This window comes from Miniopterus schreibersii, assembly GCF_964146895.1.
Source record: "Miniopterus schreibersii genome assembly, chromosome: X".
Taxonomy (NCBI): Eukaryota; Metazoa; Chordata; class Mammalia; order Chiroptera; family Miniopteridae; genus Miniopterus; species Miniopterus schreibersii.
This window is the reverse complement of record NC_138104.1, coordinates 55757375-55773264: the sequence shown is the minus strand read 5'-3', so window position 1 is coordinate 55773264 and position 15890 is coordinate 55757375. Positions and strand designations below refer to the sequence as shown.

Below are 15890 nucleotides of genomic sequence, written 5' to 3'. Positions count from 1 at the left end.
ACCTTTTGTTTGTTTCCCTTTGTTTCCAGTGGAAATGGGGTCCTTGAGGTGTCGCAAGAAAAGCATTTTGGGGATCACGCATGGGAGGATGTGGTGTAGTGGTAAGGTTTGTTTATTCATTTACTTTTATATATCTTTATTGATTTCAGAGAGAGGAATGGAGAGGAGGAGAGAGAGAAACATCAATGATGAGAGAGTCGTCATTGGCTGCCTCCCGCAGACCCCTGCTGGGGATCGAGCCAGCAACCTGGGCATGTGCCCTGACAGAATTGAACCATGGTCTCCTGGATCCTAGATTGGCACTCAACCCCTGAGCCATGCCTGTTGGGCTGGTAAGGTTTATTGAAACTGGAGCAAATTCAAAGGACTTCCCCAGGTTCAACTGCATCCTACTATGGAAAAAGTCCAGTCTTGTCTTCATCATGCCCAGAAATAGAATCTGTGTCCAGAAATTCTGTGCCATTGGTTCAGTCCAGTTCATTCCTTGTCCTCATCGGCTAGCTCTGTTTGTATTCCTGGCTACACTCCCACTGGCACTGCATTGCTGTACCCATGCTTGCCACTTGGAGTCTATGCTTGGTGTTCACGCCACTGCTGGCCACGCGGCTGCTATGGCTGCATGACTGCTATGGAGAGAATGCTGGAACAAAAGAGGTGAGTGCATGTTACTGAGTGAGAGAGAATTGTGTTAAGCTTGTATTATATTACCTCAGGCTTGTGAAGGACCAGGCTCTCCTTCAAATTAACCAATCAGTTTTCCAATTCTTCGTGGGCTGGTGCTGGATCCTCCTCTAACCATTCCATTTGCTAGATCTTCCTAGGTTCTGTGTCCCTTATCCAATTGAATCCCTTTGACAGGCTAGACACCATTATGGTTACCATCTTGGCTCCCACTGCACATGCCTCAAAGTAGAAGTACCACAACACCCGCCTCCCCACTCTCCACCCCCATGCTATGCTGACTTTTACTGACATGTGCCCAGCACAAGAATTTTCCTTTTACTATTTATTACCTCCCCCCACAGTCTGGGTGAGTGGACTGGTTGTACCCTGGGGAGATTGAAAGCCAGTTCTTTCTCCCTATATGGAAGGGAGAGGGGTGTCAATCCCCTTGACAGGGCAATGCTTCAATCCTCTGGGGTGCCTATGAATGCTGCAGCTTCCTAGTGAAGCAGGGTTATCATCCGATTCAGCTCCTTAGTTTACTATGCTAAACAATGTTGGATTTCTTTTTCACTTCCTTTATTAATATCTTCCTACGGATGCTAACACCTTGATGCTGTTTTCATGTGTTGTCTGGGCAGTTACACCCAGCTTTATTGCTGGTTTAGTTTAGTTTAGTTTAGTTTAGTTTAGTTTAGTTTAGTTTAGTTTAGTTTAGTTTAGTTTTTTTAATGTGTATTTATTGATTTCAGAGAGAGGAAGGGAGAGAGGGAGAGAGAGAGAAACATCAATGATGAGAGAGTTATTGATTGGCTGGCTGCCTCCCACACACCCCCTACTGGGGATCCAGCCTGCAACCCAGGGACGTGCCGTGACCAGGAATTGAACCACGATCTTCTAGATCATAGGTGGATGCTCAACTGGTGAGCCATGCCTGCTGGGCACTGGTTTCATTTTTTAAAAGTTTGAATTATAAGTTCAAGAAATTCTAGAAAAATGAATAGTCAAGAAAGTGTGTCACAAAAGAGAGTTCCCAGGCATAAGATTTGTCCATCTTTGAAATAGGCCAGTTGTATGTGCATGAGGAATTCAGAATATTTCTTCACACCTCTCTATTTCTCTCCAGGCCTTCTAAAAGTAAAAAGTCCACAAGCCCCAAAGTACAGTTTTTTAAACTAGAGGAGTAAGAATTTCAAGCTGTTTTAGTATGCTTAAACAGAGCTTGAATGATCTGGACATGAGTTATTCTTAAAGATATCCATTCTTTTGTGTGACCATTTTGTAGCACATATCATAATGATTGGATTTTTATTCTAGTGTGCATTATTTAAAGTGCACAAAATGTCTCATATATTGGATAAGGCATAAATGATACTGATGTTTTTCTTAGTTTAGTGCTTTTGTGATGAGGGGGGAAAAAAAAGGAATTCTGAACGTCTGATTTTTAAAAGTTATATGGTGATAACATTACCTTTATTTATTTTCTCTTTGAGATAATTTTTCTCCAACAGGCAACTGTTTAATTTGTGTAGGTTATTTTGGATTAAATGCTTCTCTGATAACTGGGAGAAATAGGTGAAAAGAATTTACGTTAATAAAAAAATAAAAGAAAAAAATCTTGAATTCCAAATTTATCAGCCTTTGTGTAAAAATGAATAAATGCAGTAGCTAAAGTAGAAAAGTACATCTACCTTTTATAAAATCTTCCAGCGTGAATGAGATTCTAAATAGCTTCTATGTCTCAACAAGCAAAATCGCATAGAGCGCATTATGAAAACATAAGAAACCACTTTGACAAGCTCTGTCTCTCAATATTAATTTTGTGTTTGTTATGTATTAATGCTTTAAATATAACTAAAACATAATCTTTTATATTAAGTGCAAAAACACTATTTACATCATTTCACTAAAGATAAGTCCTCCTGTCATGTTAGGACATACCAAACAGGTATATACACACAGATTCTGTTGACCAGAAAATGAAAGATCCATGGGATTTTAGAAAAGAAATAAAAGTTTCTGATCCTCAGCTTGAAACAATTAAATGGTGTTATGGGGAGATTAATGTGCAGTGTTGCAAACCATAAGCCAAAGTACTGACCTTTAGTTTTGTGATGGAATATGACAAGTGATTGATAGGGTTGTGTTCCCCATGATTGAAGGAGACACATCGGTTCTGTTGGGTTTTCCTTAGATTTTCCTGTTTGCAGTATCCCTTGTATCTGTTATAAAATATTATGACCCTTTCTCCACCTTAATGATGTGGTTTTCTTTTTTCTTTCCAAGAATGTCAAAAGGAATTAAATGTGTCTTAACATCTTGCCATTTGTCTAGAAAGTGAAGGGCATCCATTTATCCTTCATTACTAGAAATACTCAATTATATGGAAGTAAATGAGTAATATTTTATTAACTCTGATTCCACACAGTTAACTGAACATTTTTTTCACATTGTTTAAAACCAGTAGTTAATCTGTTCTCATTTCCTATACCTTTATATCTATTTTATGATTTTTACTGTTACTAAGTAGATATTTTCCAAAAACAATTGTGGCTTCTTTTTAAAGTCAAAATGCAGATTTTAGTTTATTGTTTGAAATTTTAGTAAGTTATTTTTAATATATTTATTTTATGACTTAAAGAATTTGATGGGTCCAGAGTGGAGTGGGGTGAAAGGATGGGTGAAAAAGGTGAAGGGAAATGTAGTAGATAATAGTGCAATAACTTTGCACAGTGACAGATGGTGATCACATTGTAAAGTATATAAATGTCAAATCACTATGTTGTACACCTGAAACTAATATAATATTGTATGCCAACTATACTTAAAATTTTAAATATCTGAATTCTCATTTTTAGTAACTTGAGTATTCTAGTTTTTAATTTGCCCATGGTAAGAGAGTACAAATTGAGACTAGTATGTGTTAAAAGTGGAAAGTATTGAGCAAGAAGGAAAATTGCCACATTTTATTTTATTATTATATTTTTAATCCTCACATGAGTATGTTTTTTCCATCGATTTTCAGGGATAGTGGAAAAGAGAGAGAGAGGGAGGGAGAGAGAGAAACACATCAACTTAAGAGAGACACATTGTTTGCCTCCTGCAATCACTCCAACCCGGGCCAGGGATAGAGCCTGCAACCAAGGCATGTGCCCTTGGCCAGAATCAAATCCAGGACCCTTCAGACCCTGGGCTAATGCTCTAACCACTGAACAAAACTGGCTAGAGTGAAAACTGCCACATTTTAGAAATGTTTTTATTCATTTCCAGAAGCATATAATGAAAGACAAATTTTATAACAAGTTTTATATACCTTAAATTAAAAATTTACTTTTTAGTAATTATTTAAATTCTAATTACAAGCACTTAAATTTGTAAATGGAAATGAGACGGGATGGTAAGAAGCTAGGAAAATTTGTTGGCAAGCAGAATGGGGAAACTGAGACAGATAATTGATTCAAACTGGCGCCATCCAGCACCCTGACTCACCTGCCTCCTTCTCCCTTGCACATCCACTCCCTTAAGCATTAAGCCCTCAAGACAGTGAGGTTCTAATTGGCATAAAATAATCTCAGGACAGTGAGGTTTTGATTGGCATAAAATAACCTTGTCTGATCTATTGACCACAGAGACAGAGTTTTGGTCATACTAGAGATAACACCTAGGCCTCAGTTATGTTTCATCTCCAGGCCCAGAAAAGCAGCAAAACCAGATGAAGCAACACCATGGCTGACATCAGGACCAGATGTAATGACTAATGACCTCTTACCCTAGTCCCAACCAATTAGTAGAGACCACAGCCCTGAAAGGACATACCTGGAAAGCTGATGGATATTCTCTTGAGATCCTTCTCTGAGACCTCCCTTAAAATTCCTGCCTTTAGAAAATAGATAAAAACCCTTAAGACAGGATCCAGTGCATGTTCTCTCTCTAGAGCACCCTGGCATTTTCTTTCTTCAGGACTGTATCTTTGCTTTCTTCCTACTAAGCTCTAAGGGTCCCCATGAGACTTGCAACCAGGAAGCAGTGGGCAGCAGCAGCTCTTCCTGGGCTAACCCCCTGAATCTGTCTCCAAGGGCTCTTCTTTTGCCTCTGTAACTTGTTTCCTGAGCCCAAGCATCACAACTGGCTCACTTCTTCTGTCTCTGTGACTTTCTTTCTAAAAGGCTAAGACAATACTCTAAATAGCCCTCTTGAATCTTCTTGAGTATACTTTATGTATACTAAATAAACTCTCTTGAGCTAGAGTACTTGGCTCTGAATTCTTTCTTTGTCAAACTCAATAACCAAGAGCAAACATTGCCAGTAACAAAAACATTTAATAATTTTACGATTTATATGAGTTTATATCAAAATTTGCCATGTTTTAAAAATGTGTTCGTGTTTCTGGATACACAGTTTGTAGAGAACATATAGTAATATTATATTACAGATTAGAGCTAAATATATCAATATAATTTTATTTAATTTCTATTTGGTTGCTCAGGGGTTCACTAGGAAAAAAAGAAGTTGAATATCACTGTTTGAGAGGCAAATCTTAAGATAACAGCTTGGTATCTTGTTTTTTTAAAAAGAACATTTTTTTTTTCTTTTTAAGTTTTATTATTGTTTAAAATATTACAGATGCCCCTTTTTCTCCCCAATGACCCGTTCCACCCCGTTCCTCCCCCCTCCCCAGTCCCTCCCCCCCCATTGTCCATGTCCTTGGGTTGTGTATATATGCACATAAATTCTTTGGTTACTCTCTCCCCCTCCACCCACCCGCCCTCCTCCATCCCTCTGACATTCATCAGTCTCATCTATGCTTCTATGTCATTGAATCTATTCTGTTCATCAGTTTATTAAGTTCTTTAGATTCCACGTATAAGCGAGATCAGGTGATATTTGTCTTTCACTGCCTGGCTTATTTCACTTAGCATAATATTCTCCAGGTCCATCCATACTGTCCCAAAGGGTACGAGATTGTTCTTCTTTACAGCTGCGTAGTATTCCATGGTGTAAATGTCCCACAGTTTTTATCCACTCACCTACTGATGGGCACTTGGGCTGTTTCCAGATCTTAGCTATTGTAAATTGTGCTGCTATGAACATCGGGGTACATATATCCTTTCTGATGAATGTTTCAGGATTCTTAGGATACAATCCTAGGAGTCGAATCACTGGGTCAAACGGCAGCTCCATTTTTAATTTTTTCAGGAACCTCCATACTGTTTTCCATAGTGGTTGCACCAGTCTGCATTCCCACCAGCAGTGCACTAGGGTTCCCCTTTCTCCACACCCTCGCCAGCACATGTTGTTTGTTGATTTGTTGATGGCAGCCATTCTGACAGGTGTGAAGTGATACCTCATTGTGGTTTTAATTTGCATCTCTGATGATTAGTGACATCAAGCATTTTCTCATGTGCCTCTTGCCCATCCCTATGTCCTCTTTGGAGAAGTGTCTATTCAGGTCTTTTGCCCATTTCTTAATTGGGTTGTTTGTCTTCCTCTTGCTGAGTGCTATGAGTTCTTTGTACACTTTGGAAATTAGCCCCTTATCAGATTCATCCTTGGCAAATATGTTTTCCCAGACTGTGGGGTTCCTTTGTATTTTGAGGCTGTTTTCTTTTGCTGTGCAGAAGCTTTTTAGTTTGATGTAGTCCCATATGTTTATTTTTTCCTTTGTTTCTCTTGCCCTAGGAGATGTATCAGTGAAAAGTCCACTACGTGGGATGTCTGTGATTTTACTGCCTATGTTTTTTCCAGGATTTTTATGGTTTTGTGACTTACATTTAAGTCTTTTATCCATTTTGAGTTTATTTTTGTGTATGGTGAAAGTTGGTGGTCTAGTTTCATTCTTTTGCATGTATCTGTCCAATTTTCCCAGCACCACTTATTGAAGAGACTGTCCTTACTCCATTGGATACTCTTGCCTCCTTTGTCAAATATTAACTGACCATAGTGGCGTGGGTCTATTTCTGGGGTCTCTGTTCTGTTCCATTGATCTATATGCCTGTTGTTGTACCAATACCAGGCCGTTTTGATTACAGTGGCTTTGTAATATAGTTTGAAGTCTGGTAATGTGATCCCTCCCACTCTGTCCTTTTTTCTCAAGATGGCTGCAGCTATTCGGGGTCTTTTTTGGTTCCATATAAATTTTCGAAATGTTTGTTCTAGGTCTGTGAAATATGCTGTTGGTATTTTCATAGGAATTGCATTAAAGTTATAAATTGCTTTGGGTAGTATAGACATTTTAATGATATTAATTCTCCCAATCCATGAGCATGGTATCTTCTTCCACCTGTTTAAATCTTCCTCTATTTCTTTTTTCAGTGTCCTGTAGTTTTCCGAGTATAGGTCTTTTACATCCTTGGTTAAGTTTATTCCTAAGTATCTTATTTTTTTAGTTGCAATGGTAAATGGTATTGCTTTTTTTGTTTCTCTCTCTGAAAGTTCATTGCTGGTGTATAAGAATGCCATTGATTTCCGGATGTTGATTTTGTATCCAGCTACCTTGCCAAATTCATTTATCAAATCTAGTAGTACTTTGCTGGAGTCTCTAGGGTTTTCTATGTACAGTATCATGTCATCTGCAAATAATGACAGTTTTACTTCCTCCTTTCCAATTTGGATACCTTTTATGTTTTCCTCCTGTGTGATGGCTATGGCGAGGACTTCCAGAACTATGTTGAATAAGAGTGGTGAAAGTGGACATCCCTGTCTTGTTCCTGTTTTTAATGGAAATGGTTTTAGTTTTTGCCCATTGAGTATGATGTTGGCTGTAGGTCTGTCGTATATGGCCTTTATTATGTTGAGGTATGATCCCTCTATTCCCACTTTATTGAGAGTTTTTATCAGAAATAAGTGCTGGATTTTGTCGAATGCTTAAAAAGAACATCTTTTGGGAGCAACTTGCTTCCTGCCATGTCATCAATTTGGTTCAAATAAATTCGAACTGTTATAAACATTGCTTTAAAAATAAAAATAATAAAAATAATATCTTTTTGCTCTGAAAATTTAAGAACTCTACAACATTGAATTTGAATTCAAAATGTAGCAGATTATCCTTTTGTTTATAATTAAATGTGTAGCAAAGCTGCTTGAGTGAGATTTCATGCAAAATCTCCACAACTAGCCAGAGATATGATTCACTTACTTTCTTTTTCAAAGCATTACAGTCAGAAGGTACTTTCTAAGGTATAATTTCCATTCCCTATGAGGTATATAAAACAAGACTATTATCCTCATTTTATATAGCTGGGAAACTAAAACTCAGAAAAATTAAATGAATTTGCTTAGGATTTGTTATAGCTAATAAGTTACTATTATTCGGATCTAGATTTATTGTCTAATGTGCTAAGCCTGCTAGTGTTTAATATTTTCAGTTATAATCCATGGTTCTCAGAATTTATTTTCATACTTACCTTGAAAATTTAGTCATTTAATTGGAATTCTTTTTACTTATTAATTGTCTTTAGGTTATATTGTGGACCATCTAGATCAGGGATGGGGAACCTTTTTTCTGCCAAGGGCCATTTGGATATTTATAAAATCATTCACAGGCCATACAAAATTATCAACTTAGAAATTAGCTTGCTGTATTAGGTCAAACATTTAATTAACTCATCCCTAATGTGATGGCTGGAACTGCTCCTTTTTGGTGAGGTGTGTGATGGTAGCTGGTATTGATGATGTTGCTACTCCCAACTGCATTTCCAGGTTTGTGTCATTCATGCTGGAGCTCAGTCGACTCTTTGTGATGGTAAGTTTTGAAAAGAACTGCTCTCAGTAGTAAGTTGTTCTGAACACAGATGCATATTTCACTGCATGTCTCCTCAAAGTGGGAAATTTATCATTGCTTATGTAACATTTATAAAACTCAAGCAGTGGAAGGTTGTTGTACCTAGCTTTCAGCTCATCATCACTTTGCAGCTGAATGATTTCGTGTAGTAGGTGATCAGGCACATCAACTGGTTCCACATTGAACAGTATAGCAAAGGTGTTCAATTCCATTTGTTTATTTTTCACGCCATTGAATCTTTCATTAAATGCCTCAAATAGTTTCTCACATTAACCAACATATTCAAGTGTCATAGAAGGCTTTTGTCCTTCCAGAGTGGGGGAATGCACTGTGTTATTTCTTTCAAGTTGCACTTTCCATAGCCTTAATTTAGCTTCAAATGATTTCACTTTTGAAAGCAGGAAGGTGAGAAGCTGGTTGGGGCCTTGCAGCTTGATGTTCAACTCTGAGAGGTACTTGGTAATGTCCACCATGAACACTAGATCACACAGCCATTTGCTTTCGAGATCCCTGACAAGCTTACCCTTCATCTTCATGAACTGCTTGACTTCATCCTGCAGTTCCTAAAACCTCAGGAGCATGTTCCCGTGACTCAGCCACCGCACTTCATAGATCACCATAGATCACCGCACACAAGATCACCATAATGAGATTCAAGATCATTCAGTAACTCCTTAATCCAGTGGCTGTTAAACCCTCTGCTTTTGACAACATTTATGCATGACACATCTGTTGACATCACATTGTTGAGCCTCAATGACTGTGCACGGAGACTTTCTTGGTGTGTTATGCAATGGCATATAATTAAATCACTTGGAACAAGACTGAGACTATTCAGTTCTTTCTTAACAACTGCAATTGACCCTTTTTGTGAGCAAAACATGGCTGGAACTCCATCTGTAATAAGGACACTTAACTTTTCAAATGTTAGCTCAAGTTGTTTTTTTTTATTATTTTATTTTTAAAATTTTATCTTTAATGATGAAAGTATTACAGGTGTCCCTCTATTTTCCCCCAATTGGTCCCCTCCACCTCACATCCACCCTGCCCCCAGGCCTTCCTCATACTATTGTGTCATGTGATATTTGGTCTTTTTCTAACTGGATTATTTTCTTAGCAAAATATTCTCCAGTTCCATTCATTCTGTCCCAAAGGGTAGGAGATCCTTCTTTTTTACAGCTGCATAGTAATCCATGGTGTAAACGTACCACAGCTTTTTTATCCACTCATCTACAGATGGGCACTTGGGCTGTTTCTAGTTCTTAGCTATTGTACATTGTGCTGCTGTGAACATAAGGATGCATAAATTCTTTCTGATTGGTGTTTCGGGTTTCTTAGGATAATTCCTACAAGTGGAATCACTGGGTCAAATGGAAGTTCCATGTTTAATTTTTTGAGGAAACTCCATACCGTTTATCATAGTGGCTGCACCAGTCCACATTCCCACCAGCAGTGCAGTAGGTTTCCCTTTTCTCCACATCCTCGCCAGCACTTGTTTGTTGATTTGTTGATGCTAGTCATTCTAACAGGTGTGAGGTGATACCTCATTGTGGTTTTAATTTGCATCTCTCTGATGATTAGTTACTTTGAGCATTTTTTCATATATCTCTTGGCCATCTGTATGTCCTCTTTGGAGAAGTGTCTATGCAGGTCCTTTGCCCATTTTTTAATTGGATTTTTTGTCTTCCTTTTGTTAAGTTGTATGAGTTCCTTATATATTTTGGATATTAACCCCTTATCACATGTGTGATTGGCAAATATGTTCTCCCATACATTGGGCTCCATTTTTGTTTTGTTGATGGTTTCTTTTGCTCTGCAGAGGCTTTTTATTTTAACGTAGTCCGCATTTGTTTATTTTCACCTTTGTTTCTCTTACCTTAGAAGATGTCTTAGCAAACATCCCTAAGAGACTTGTCTGGGACTTTGCTGCCTGTTTTCCTCTAGGATTTTTATGGTTTCATGTCTTACATTTAACTCTTTTATCCATTCTGAATTTACTTTTGTGCATGGTATAAGTTAGTGGTCTAGTTTCATTTTTTTGCATGTCCAATTTTCCCAGCACCATTTATTGAAGAGACTGTCTTTACTCCATTGTATGTTCTTGCCTTCTTTGTTAAATATTAATTGAGTGTAATGGCTTGAGTTAATATCTGGGTTCTCTATTCTGCACCACTGATCTATATGTCTGTTCTTGTGCAATACCAGGCTGTTTTGGTTACAGTGGCTCTGTAGTATATCTTAATATCTGGTATTGTGATCCCTCCAACTTTGTTCTTTCTCAAGATCGCCATGGCCTTTTGGGGTCTTTTTTGGTTCCACATAAATTTTTGAAGTGTTTGTTCTAGATCTGTGAAATATGCTGTTGGTATTTTAATGGAGATTGCATTGAATTTATAGATTACTTTGAGTAGTATGGGCATTTTAGCGATGTTAATTTTTCCAATCCATTCTTCCATTTATTCATATCTTCTATTTCTTTTTACAATGTCCTGTAATTTTTGAGTACAGGTCTTTTACCTCATTGGTTAAGTTTATTCCTAAGTATCTTAATTTTTTTGTAGCAATGGTAAATGGAATTGTTTTTTGTTTGTTTGTTTGTCTTTCTGAGAGTTCATTATTGTATAAAAATGCCATCGACTTCTGGGTGTTAATTTTGTATCCTGCTACCTTGCTGAATTAATTTCTTAAATCTATTAGATTTTTGGTGGAGTCTTTAGGATTTTCTATGTACAATATCATGTCATCTGCAAATAATGACAGTTTTACTTCTTCCTTTCCAATTTGGATACTTTTTATATTTTCTTCCTGTCTGATCACTGTAGCAAGGACTTCAGTAGTATGTTGAATAAGAGTGGTGAAAGTCGACACCTCTGTCTTGTTCTGGTTTTTAATGGAAATGGTTTTAGTTTTGACCCATTGCTGGCTGTAGGTTTATCGTATATGGCTTTTATTATGTTGAGGTATGTTCCCTCTATTCCCACTTTGCTGAGAGTTTTTATCAAAAATGAGTGTTGGATTTTGTCTAATGCTTTTTCTGTGTCTATTGATATGATCATGTGATTTTTGTCTTTCAATTTGTTTATGTGATGTACCACAGTTATTGATTTGTGAATATTGTACCACCCTTGCATCCCTGGAATAAATCCCATTTGGTCAGGGTGTATGATCTTTTTAATATATTGCTGGATCCAATTTGCTAATATTTTGTTGAGGATTTTAACATGTATATTCATCAGGAATATTGACCTGTAATTCTCTTTATTTGTAGTGTCTTTATCTGGTTTTGGAATTGGGCTAATGCTGGCCTCATAAAAAGTTTGGAAGTGTTCCTTCATCTTGGATTTTGGAAAAGTTTGAGGGGTACAGAGGTTAGTTCTTCTCTGAATTTTTGTTAAAACTTCTCTGTGATGCTGTTTGGACCAGGGCTTTTCTGTGCTGGGAGCTTTTTGATTAGTGCTTCAACTTCATCTCTAGTTATCACCCTATCCAGGTTCCCTGACTCTTCCTGATTGAGCTTTGGCAGGTTGTGCTTTTCTAGGAATTTGTCCATTTCCTCAAGGCAGCCCAGCTTGTTGTAGTAAATTTGTTCATAGTATATTTTACAATCCTTTGTATTTCTATTGGGTCAAATGTTACTTCACCTCTTTCCTTTTTGATTTTGTTTAAGTCCTCTCTCTTTGTTTCTTCATGAGTCTGGCTAAAGGTTCATCAATCATGTTTATCTTTTCAAAGAACTAGCTCTTGATATTTTTGATCTTTTTCTTTCTTTTTTTCTTTCTTTCTTTTTTGTCTCTGTGACATTTATTTCTGCTCTTATCTTTATTATTTCCTTCCTTCTATTTACTCTGGGCTTTTCTTGTGGTCCTCTCTCCAAATCTTTAAGTTATAGGGTTAGGTAGTGTATTACAAGTTTTTCTTGTTTTTTGAGGTAGGCCTGTAGTGCTATGAACTTCCCTCTCAGGACTGCTTTCATTGTATCCCATAGATTTTGAGTTGTTGTATGTTCATTTTCATTTGTTTCCAGGAAGTTTTTTATTTCTTCCTTGATTTCTTTGGTAACCCATTCATTGTTCAATAGCATGCTATTTAACCTCCATGTGTTTGAATGTTTTTTAGTGTTTTTATTGTAGTTGATTTCTAATTTTCTGCCATTGTGATCTGAGAAAATGCTTGATATGATTTCAGTCTTCTTGAACTTGTCAAGACTTGTTTTGTGTCCTAACATTTGGTCTATCTTAGAGAATGTCCCATGTGCGCTTGAGAAGAATGTATATTCTGCAGCTTTGAGGTAGAATGTTCTGTAAATGTCAATTAAATCCATCTGATTTAGTGGGTCATCTAGGGTCACCGTTTCCATGTTGATTTTTTGTCTTGAAGTCCTATCCAGTGAAGTCAGTGGGGTGTTAAAGTTCTGGAGGATGACTATACTGCTGTTGATCTCTCCCTTAAAGTTCTCCAGAAGACTTTTAATAAATTTAGGTGCTCCTATATTGGGTGCATATATGTTTATCAGGGTTATATCCTCTTGTTGAATCAATTCTTTTAGTATTATGTAATGACCTTTCTTGTCTCTCATTATAGTCTTTATTTTGAAGACTATTTTGTCAGATATGAGTATTTTTACCCCAGATTTTTTTTTCACTTCCATTTGCATGGTAAATTGTTTTCCATCCCTTCACCCTCATCCTGTGTGAGTCTTTTGTTCTGAGGTTGGTTTCTTATAGACAGCATATATTTTGGTCATGTTTTCTTATCCATTCAGCTACTTTATGTCGTTTGATTGGAGCACTTAATCCACTTATATATAAGGATATGAACTTATCTATTGTCATTTTGATTCTTTATGCCTATGTTTCTCTCTATATGTATTTCTACTTTGTAATATAACAGTCTCTTTAACATTTCTTGCATTGTTGCTTTGGTAGTGATAAACTCCTTTAACCCTTTTTTTTTTTTCTTTTTTTTTTGGTCTGGGAAGCTCTTTATTTTACCATCTATTTTGAATGGTAGTCTTGCTGGATAGAGTAGTCTTGGTTTCAGATCCTTGCTTTTCATTACTTTGAATACTTCATGCCATTCCCTTCTGACCTGTAGAGTTTCTGATGAGAAATCAGCTGACAGTCTTATGGGAGCTCCTTTGTAAGTAACAGATTTGCTGCCTTTAAGATTCTCTCTTTGTCTTAAATTTTTGGCATTTTAATTATGATGTGTCTGGGCATAGGCCTCTTTGGATTCTTCTTGCTTGGGACTCTCTATGCCTTCTTAACTTTTGTGACTGTTTCCCTCACCAGGTTAGGGAAGTTTTCTGCCATTATTTTTTCAAACAGATTCTCTATGCCTTGCTTATTCTTTTGCCCTTCTGGCATTTCTATGATACAAATATTGTTACGTTTCATGTTGTTCCACAGCTTCCTTATATTGTCTTTTTGTTTCTTGTTTTGTTTTTTTTTTCTTTTTGGATGTCTTATTGTGTTGTTTTTCCTACCCTGTCTTCTAATTGCTTATCTGATCCTCAGCTTTCTCTAATCTGCTATTTATTTCTTCCAGTGTATTCTTTACTTCTGCTATGTCATTCTTAATTTCCTTCATAGTTTCCATATCTTCTTTTAGTATCATTATGATGGTTATTCTGAACTTTATATCTGATAGGTTGCTTATCTACATTTCATTTAGCTTTTCTTCTGGAGAATTCTCTTGTTCTTTCATTTGGAACTTGTTGTGTGTGTTTGTCTCCCCATTTTGGTTGGCTATTTGGGTTTCTTTCTATGTATTAGGTAAATCTGCTAATACTCTCAGTCTTTTTGGACTGTCTCTGGTGCAGACCAATGTCAGATGCTGTTTGTGACTGGCTTTTAGTACTCTGTTTGGAGCTATCAATGACCCACAGCTTGTGGTTCCCTCTGTTGGGACTGGGTGCATTTGGACAGGACCAAGATGCACACCAAAGTCTGTTTTCCCAAGCCCTTGGTCCAGAAGCAGATCAGGCAAAGACTCAAAGCACCCTGAGGTCTGCCTCTGTCTGCAGGCTAATTAACCTGATTCTCTTAATGCACCTCAGTCTATAGGCCACAGCAAGGCCTAAACTAAACAGGGAAGAGCAAGCATTTTTCCAATGTATGGGGCAATTGCTTCTTTCCCAGGCAAAAATCTGCCTGGCTGGCAATGGTTTGCTTGAGAAAGATATCTCCTGCAGTATGGGGGATGACTCAGCATAGGAATCCAGATGGCTGTCCTCTTAGCTCTATCTCCAGACCCCACAACCCTAGCTTCTCCTCACATCTCTGTAGTCCACGCTGCCCTCCCTCTGTCAGAGCCCAAGACTAGTGATTACACACAGAAATTTATCTGTTGGCCTTTTAAGAGGGTGCTTGCATTTACAGCCATCTCTCCCTGGCAGACAGAAACCCAGCTGCTTTTCACAGTCAGATGTTATGTGGGAACCTTTCTCAGTTCTGGTGCGCTTGGCTGGGAAGCCCACCTTGGGGTTTAGGCCCCCAAGTTTTCAGTTGGAACTTCCAACAGCTGAAATATCCCTCCAGACCTTCAGCTGCTGCCTGTGTGAGCCCAGCCAGCCCTCCCGCACCTCTGTACTTCCTACCAGTCTCTATGTGGTCTCCATTTTATGTTCTTGGTTATAAGGGTGCTCTCCAGCTAATCTTCAGTTGATTATTCAGGATGGTTTTTCTATATTTTAGTTGTAATTCCAGTTTCTTCCTGGAAGAGTGTCAATGTAGCTTCCACTTAATGTGCCTTCATCTTTCTAGCCCTCAAAGCTCCATATTTTTGATACCAAAGATGCTAGTCGGGGTTTTATTTTATAGCAGCTTCTTTTTCCTAATAATTTTATAAGTTTTGCTTGCACAGGCAGATGCTGGATTTTTTTCTGCAATTGATTTTACAGCCTGACATCTTTCTAAATCACAAGGAGCAATTTTGTGATTGATAATATGATTTCACTGAAATCAAACTATCTTTAGTATACTTTAGAATTATATAACCTCAAGCAGAAGTTCTGGTATAAATCTAGTTATGCCTCTCATGCTCTTGTCTTTAAACTGACTTTGTTATTGTTTACACAGGTGCACAAGCAGCCACTTCCAGGAATGGAAATAGTAATTAAAAATGTTAAATTTGTGTAAGAACTTTACAACTTCTAGAATTTATAGCAATCATGAGTTCTTTTTATGCTGAATACTAAGACCATTTCTCTTTTTTAACTTTTTTTTCTTTTGTTAATCCTCACCCAAGAATATTTTTTCCATCCATTCTTCATAGAGAATTGAAGGGAGGGGGAGAGACAAAGAGAAACTTTGATGTGAGAGAGACACACTAATTGGTTGCCTCTCAAAATGAGGCAGTGGATTGAACCAGAAACTAAGGTATGTGACCTTGACTGGAGTCAAACCCACCACCCTTCAGTCTGCAGGCTGATGTTCTAACCACTGAG

The 15890-nt window shown here is 37.5% G+C and overlaps 1 protein-coding gene across 3 annotated transcripts in view; it reads left to right on the top strand.

Annotated features, from left to right (window-relative positions):
* CHIC1 (cysteine rich hydrophobic domain 1) overlaps window positions 1-15890 on the top strand; it is a gene marked incomplete at its 5' end in the record, with an annotated part of 98918 nt that overhangs the window by 24011 nt on the left and 59017 nt on the right. The gene's annotated exons all lie outside the window — the stretch shown is intronic.